Source organism: Meleagris gallopavo, chromosome Z (genome assembly GCF_905368555.1).
Source record: "Meleagris gallopavo chromosome Z, MGAL_WU_HG_1.1, whole genome shotgun sequence".
In the NCBI taxonomy this organism is placed as follows: Eukaryota; Metazoa; Chordata; class Aves; order Galliformes; family Phasianidae; genus Meleagris; species Meleagris gallopavo.
Genome location: NC_139435.1, coordinates 33,964,893 through 33,972,064, shown reverse-complemented (window position 1 = coordinate 33,972,064; position 7,172 = coordinate 33,964,893). Strand labels below are relative to the sequence as shown.

Here is a 7,172-nt window from a genome sequence, read left to right as displayed (position 1 = left end):
AGATTGTATTGAAGAGTGGTGTTTGTCTCTGACAGATAGCATCAACACTGAAGCAATGTTTATTTTCCAATGTCAAATAAATGTTATTGTTCCGTGTAGAGAAAGAAATGGGTTAATTCAAACCCTATGGTTTTCTGTTAATTTTACATTGCACAGAGGACAGGATTGAGCACATCTTATTTTTATCTTCCCATTCAGCCTGCTTACAACAGTTGATTAAAGCTTTGTCCTGGGCTTACAAAAACAAAACTACTTATATTTGTGGGATACTATCTCAAGAAAAGAAGTTCAGTGCTCTTGTTCAGCGATGACAAATTGTTATTGAGTTTAATTTAAGCCTGGGATACCAGATGCATTTTCACTAAGTGTGAGAGAGTTGTTGGCTGTTATTAGACTGTCATAGTATTCCTGTATGTCTACAAGACAGTAGCAGAGAGAAGATAGAGTACAGAATGTCTTCTATTACTTTTTCAGTGCTTGTGAAAGAGACCGATAATTTTTTAATGTTTGTGCTGTTGTCACAGTTTAATCCTTGAAAAAGGAGGTTTCCTCACCCTACACACATACCTTCACCCCTAGGTATCACACTGTCAGGCCAAGTCTGCCCTTATAACACGAGTGCCAAACAGAAAGCTGAACTTCTCACTCACTCTCTTTGCTTTTGAAACACCATTTACTGGCAGCTCACATTTTCTCCTTCCTCTTCCCTTTAGATCATGGACTTTAGATAGAGTTATAGTTCTGCTAAAATATGGAAGTAGACGTATTCTCTGTATAGGACTGTTTTGGCTCAGTTTTACTCACTTCTATTTATCAATCTGCAGTTGAGAGGCTCCAGCTGAGAGTGGCTTATCTCTGACTCCTGAGAGCTTTATTCAGTCTGTGAAAATATACATGACTAATGTCTTCAGGATTAAACATTTGAAGGAAAAACCCCTTGCATCAGATGGCATTAGCAAGGCAAGTCAAGCATGCCAACAGTGTGCTTAGAGATTTATATTTTCTCTTGTAAAGTATGGAATGCAAAGATATCCTGTCACTAGACTTGGAACATCAGACCTTTGCCGTGGAGATGTTTGCCAGTGTAACTGGATTGACACAGGGGTCTACTTGAGACAGCTGCATCTGATAGATTCTCTGCCTGTCAAGATGGGACAAAGCTTTGCTCCTGTGGTAAAACGTTTCGAGAAAGCATCTCACAAGTGATCTCTGCTATCCATGATAAAATTTATCCAGGAATCCATGCTTATTTTTTCTTATTTTGGTAGCTTTTATGGAATGGACACAGGCCATGCAATATGATACTACTATATCATAATTCAGTCAATATAGTAAACTGCTGGTACGTAGGATGAAATAATGGCTTAGAGCCTTCCTGCAGGAAGGAATTCACTCATTCAAATCTATTACTCCACGTCCCTCTCATATGCAACCATCAGTTTATTTAAACTTTTGTAACTGAGAGTAATGTTGCAGTGCAGTATAGTTGAGGCCTGTAGCTATGCTAGCAATGTCCCTCAGAGGACTGTATTTGGTTCAGTTCTGGACATCAGCTATTAATGTGTTCATCAGTGACCTGCACAAAGAGACAGAGTGCATTATCAGCAAATTTTCTGATGGTGCAAAACTGGGAGGAGGGGTTGATACACCAGAAGCTGTGCTGCCATTTGAAGACACCTAGGCAGGCTGCAGAATTGGGTAGAGTAACCTCTTGAAGTGCATGGTAATGCACTTAGGGAGTGACAACCGCAAGCACTGGTAGAGTCTATGGGCTGACCTGCTGGAAATTAGTGCTACAAAGAAAGACCTAGGAGTTCTGGTGGACAACAATTAAACCATGAACCAACAATGTACCCTTATGACCAGGAAGACCAGTAATATCCTCAGCTTCACTGGGAAGAACATTGGTAGCAGGTTGAGGGAGGATAACCTCCCTCTATACTCAGGTCTGATGAGGCTTCACCTGGAGTATTTTGTCCAGGTCTGGGTTTTCAGTACAAGAGAAATGGACCTACTGGAGCATGACCAGTGGAAAACTGTAAGGATTAGGAATCAGGAGCATCTCTGCCAGAGCTGGGAATGCCTGGAGATGAGAGACTGAAAAGGGATCTTATCATTGTATACAAATATCTTAGCAGAAGTTTTCAAACTCATTTCAGTAGTGCCCAGCACCATGACAGGAGGCAGTGATAACAAACTGAAACATGGGAAATTCCATCTGAATATGAGGAAAAACTTTTCTGTGAGGGTGACAGAACTGGCGTATGCTACCCAAAGGGGTTGTGGAGTCTCCTTCTCTGGAGATATTCAAAACCCATCTGGACTTGATTGTGTGCAACATAGTGTAGGTGACTCTGCTTGAGTGGGGATGTTTGCTGTCCAACCTTTTAGCTACCTGGGCTGCAATGAGTGAAGGGGAGTTGTCTTTTGCGACATGTAAGATATATGTTATTGGATATACATAACAAAACTTTTCTTTTTAAGTATTTGTATTAATTTTTTTTTTAAGAAAGGAGGGCAACAAAAACGTAGAACTAGTAGGCTGGGCAACTACATGATCTCCAGGGGTCAGAACTCATTGTGTGATTCTGTATGGCTCACTGCCAGTAACAATGAAATATGTTGTTTACTCTGGCTTTTATTCTCCTAAGTATTTATTATACAGCATTAGTCATTGTGGGTTACTCCCTATATATCAAAATGTAACTACACAGCTCCTAGAACTAACACCACTCTCTCAACTGCCCAAAAGACATAAAGACATATCAATTCTCTAAGAATGCAATTAGTACAGAATTCTCTTGCCTATGCGCTTAAGTTCTAAAAAGTTATCCTCAAGAAATGTGCAGACTACAGGCAATAGATGAAAGATTGACTGTGAAATTTCACATGAAAATCACTTCCTGATCTGAACTGACTCTCAGGTTACAGATATCATCTGTTAGTGTGGTTCCTAAGAGATCTGAATATGTAGTGATTTGTGATATGCACCTAATGGCAGTTTGACATCTAAAGATAGTGTGGGTGACTATATCCTGATTTGGGATTAGGAATGAAGTATTTTGGTTCTTACTTCTTCTTTTAATTATTATTTTTTTTTCATTTTGCCTTCAGCTTTATGGAGGACTAGATCTAATCCAGTTGAAGTGTCTCCTCCAGCTAATCCAACCCCTCCATTGCTGACGGTAGGCTACATGTCTGGATATACATTACAAATGTGATATCTGATGTCATGGAAGACTGATGTCATTACAATTAAACAAAAGTGGGTATAAGCACTACTGAGAAGCAAATGTTTTCTGTTTGCCACCAGCAAAGATCAAGAATATAAAATATGAAATCCCAGTCAGAATGTAACTGGAAAAGACTTGAAAGAGGAGTGCTTTTCCTGCTGCCTGAAAATTAAGTGTGGTAACGAAGAAGTAAGTATGAATTCTTAAACCTGACTTAAGACAAACATTTTAAATTCTGTGTTTATAGCATAAGCTGTACATTCTGATTCATATCTTGCCATGTAATTAATTTTCAAAACACCAGGAAACATGATTATATAGTTTAAAAATAACCCAGTTCTGCTAGTTTTGGTGTACCAGCTAAGCACCAGTGGAATATCATCCCCACAAGGCCCCCAAAATTAGGAAATTTCAGTCTTTATTAGAATACCCAAAATTCATCTTTCAGTGAGTCTGTGGTAACTAAATGCTATGATATGCCCAGCTAGTGACTATTTATCTGTCTTCAGTTATCTCAGTAAAATGCTTACACAATTTGCCAGACAATCACACAATTATTTCACTCCCATTTCTCCCATGTATTTCTTCTATTTTTGCATAGAATCTTTCAACTATCTGTTGAATCTGATTAAAAAGAATATCCTGAGCCCTGCAAAAAATTCTTCACAGGGAGTGCAGAGGAGCCAAGATATTAATTTTGCCTGTAATGATGATCAGAGCTTTCTGAAAATAAGAATTAGGCAAGACTGACCATTTTTCTACTCATTGACAACGTTTAGGGACTGAAGGGTCAATCCATTGTTAGATGAATGTCTTTAGGGAAAACTGAAGGCCTTTTAGCATCATAAAAACTTTCTTTACTCCATCCCTTATTCCTTTTTATTAACTAAATAAGCAATTAAAAGTTTATTACAGATTACTGCTGAGTACTGATTAAAGTGAACTTAAAATTCAAATGAAAATAAGCTGTACTTGCGTTTTGGAGAAAGTTACAAGAACTCAATGTGGCCAAAAGTTATGGGGGTGAAATACAGGAGATCCAGCTCCACAGTGGAACTGACGAGGAAGAAGCTGAAGCAGTGTTGATGTGTATGCATGTATGTACAGTTGAGATGTACGTTTGGTGCACCCATAGCATCTGCTGTGCACAAAAGTTGGTGGAGCGGTAAGGGTCCCATTCAAACAGGGTGAAGCAGTAAAGATAAAGCAAATGCATTTGTAGACCAAGGGGATTTGCCAGACCAGAAAGTTTTGTTGCCTTTCTTAAGGACCATATTAAATCACATTGAGGCATGGAAATCTTTTGTGATATATATTAGAGCAATAGATTTCTCACTAATGGAGGGAAATTCCTGAGGGCTTTTCAGCATATAAAGACCTACTGTTTGGCTGTCACTCTCCTTATACTATCAATGTGTATAAAAGAGACTAGACTGATACAGTGTATCTGATTAAAGAAAAGGCTTAATTGTTGCACTGTAAGTCATCATTTTTCGAACAACTAAATTCTCAATAGGGATTGTCTGGATGCAATTGTGCTAGTCAAAGCAAGTTGGAACTAATGAACCATGATTTTCAATGGATTTCTGTCCTGCATCACTATTCCATACTCCTTACAGTAAATAAGACAGGCATCCTTCGACCACACAGGTTCTGATTCACCCAGTAAAGGTCCTTTTCTAATGTACTCTGTGTTGAATATTGAGTTAAAGTGTACTGACTGTCTGGGGCTGTGCAACAGAATTGAAGCTTTTCTGTCAGTGGAATGGTGTTAAGCAATTCCTTTCTAATTTTTCCAGCTATTGATCTTTATAATATTGGTTAATAAATGTTTCTGAGAGTGCTTATCCTTCCATCACACTGGCCAATTGACTTGTTGGGAGGAGAGGGCCTAACTGTATATGCCTCATATTCTAAGAAATTTTATTTGATAAGATGCATTTCACAGCAATGAAATGTTAAGAGTGGACAAAGTCTTAGGCAGATTTTTTGGTGCCATACCCTAATTTTGTATCTTCTTTTATACCTAAAAGCTACATACTTTGTTCAATTCAAAACGACTAAAAAAGTTATGCAGCACCAACAGTTTTTCCACTATTTCATAATTACTACTATCTCTCTTCTCAAATAATTTTGGCCCACTCTGGTTTTCTAAATGTTCATTATCATGACACCTGGAACACAGTGCTGTAAAAATGCTTCACCCCATAACAAAGGAACACATGCTGCTTCTTTTTCTTCCTTCACCATTTCAATTTGTGATCTTCCCTTATGCTCTTTGCAGCAGAGAAAAGAAATACCGGCAGATAATTAATGAGAAGAAATTATATTTAACTGAAAATCTGCTTGTAATGAACATCATGGCATAAAACTTTTCAATATAAAAAAGTAATTTGGTCTATAATTCCACATTTGTGTGACAACAGCCATCAAGTGCAGTGATAATTTTCTTCTGAAAGCAATCAAAGAATTTCATGGAGTACGCATTCCATTTCTCCAGTGATGGGAAGAAACCAATAGAAATCTTAGAAAATTCATTACACCTTCAGAACTAATAGCACTTCAGTTCTGATAATGTTGCAAAATACCTGGTTTTGAGTTTGTTTCCCCATTCCTTTCACTTTTCCCCACCTGAAATTATATAAAAATTAGATATAGATATCCATTTTTTTTTATGTAATACTAAAGTTATCAAGTTTTAGAAGCAGTATCTGTGAGATAGAATTGTGTACTGTCAAGCAAATTAGTACTTCATAGCCTGTCATACCTGTGTCTCCTCAGCCACAAGTTCACAGCAAAACTTTCCTTTTGTCTCTATCTTATTCAAGGACAGAAAGACTAGCTAAATTTTGCTGTTTCTAGATTAAAATATCTAGGAAGGCTTTGGCAACTTTTCTCCTTTTCAGACCATGAGCATGTCAGCTTTTTTTTTTTTTTTTTTTTCTCTCTCATATCACTTCCTATTTATATGTGACTCTCTCTTGTCTAGTTCTCAGTCAAGCACAGCATGGCCAGATGGTTTTATCCTTGCTGCAGACAATGGTACCAGACTCTACTTAACATTATTCTGCCAATGCCAGCCATGGTTCTCTGTGTCAGCCTCATTGTTTAAAGTTGCAGTCCACTTTTCTTCACATATTTAAACAACGTTTTTATTGAGGATTAAAATCTGTGAGTGAGCAGAGATGGGGGCAGTGGAAGGAGGAGGCTATTCTGGGTCCAAAGGGAATTGATATTGTCTCTTTGAAAAAGTCTGTCTGCTTCCCAGACCATCTGGGATGTTGTGTGACCCTAAATAAACTAGAGAGACAAAAAGAGAAAACAGGAAAAAGTAATTAAAATTTTAAAAAAGGAGAGCTTTGCCAGGAGCTGCTGTCTAGTGAACCTCACTGAACAGAGGATATGGAGTGTATCATTTGAAGATAGTGGAAAAGGAGGACACTTACAAAACTCCACTCCTATCAGTAAACAAATACACTTTTCATGGTGTCTGCATCTTTCTAATTATTGCTGTATTTTAAAACACTTCCTGATAGCCACATTCTCAAGAAGAAATATGTCTACAAGCACAGGAAGTAGTGGAAATACACAACTACACAGAGTTCATTATCAGTTCGTGAACTGGCAAACCTTAACGTGGATGAAGGTAGTCATTTGAGAGCATCAGAATTTTCTTAGATTTCTAGTCTGGTGCTTATCATGTCTGTGAGTATGATGCCATACTCACAGGATGGGCTGACTTTGGCCCTTGGGTTTCAGTCCTGAGTTCTGCATTGGGAAAGCAGCTATACAGTGTATTTGCTTTTTCAAATGACAATAAAATACTTCAATTTCCAGACTAATCCAAGAGGATACTCCACAGCAAATTCTGAAGTTAAACATTTAGTGCTTGTAGGAATTAACCAGTTTACTCCCATGATTTTCAAAGAAATGTTACTG

The 7,172-nt window shown here is 37.9% G+C and overlaps 1 long non-coding RNA gene across 3 annotated transcripts in view; it reads left to right on the top strand.

Annotated features, from left to right (window-relative positions):
* Nucleotides 1–2,893: 2,893 nt before the first annotated feature.
* LOC146542197 (uncharacterized) overlaps nucleotides 2,894–7,172 on the top strand; it is a 35,541-nt gene continuing 31,262 nt past the window's right edge. Inside the window, exons 1-3 of one of the 3 annotated variants that reach the window (XR_014880489.1) lie at nucleotides 2,894–3,020; nucleotides 3,115–3,185; nucleotides 3,314–3,422. This is a non-coding gene — a long non-coding RNA (uncharacterized LOC146542197). The remainder of the gene's footprint in view (nucleotides 3,021–3,114; nucleotides 3,186–3,313; nucleotides 3,423–7,172) is intronic. The other 2 variants (XR_014880488.1, XR_014880487.1) reach the window with 2 other exon arrangements.